Raw genomic sequence first — 579 nt, 5'->3', positions numbered from 1 at the left:
TTTTTAGAGCAAAACATGAAACAACAGTGGTCACACTTGCTTTGAACATCACGTTTCCTGCTTTGCCTGGACACAGAGTTAGTGTGTAGTTTTTACCCAGCATGGAGCGTGCTGGTCTTGCAAACCGGTATCTGTTTGTACTGAGCAGCAGAAGCATGGGAATGGCAGCTGTAGAGATTAGCCACTACTTGTACCACGCAGCGCCATTCTGGGAGCACGCAGGGGACTGAGCTCTGCCCAGACCAGGCTGACTCTGCCCACAGCAGTAGAACTGGTTGCCACGACTGCTTTAGCAGTGGAACTGTTCCATTCTCTGAGCATGCTGGGCTGTCCCTGCCGCTTCTGAATGCAGAAGCGTAGTTCTAGTGTTTCGGTTACAACTAGACACTTGTGCTGGGGACATGGGGAACTATGTGTGTGACAAAGAAACCACTGTTGGAGCTGTTGGCAGCCAGAACACTCCCAGTGATGAGGAGCGAGGACCTCTTGGCTGCAGGGACGGTAAGGGCTCCCTCCTCCTGGGTCAGGGGCTTTTGTCAGGTCAGCATGTGAATGTGCTCTGATTGCTGTTCCTGCTCC

This window comes from Buceros rhinoceros, unplaced genomic scaffold, assembly GCF_000710305.1.
Source record: "Buceros rhinoceros silvestris isolate BGI_N320 unplaced genomic scaffold, ASM71030v1 scaffold19628, whole genome shotgun sequence".
NCBI classification, from domain to species: Eukaryota; Metazoa; Chordata; class Aves; order Bucerotiformes; family Bucerotidae; genus Buceros; species Buceros rhinoceros.
Note: the sequence above shows the minus strand (reverse complement) of the source record.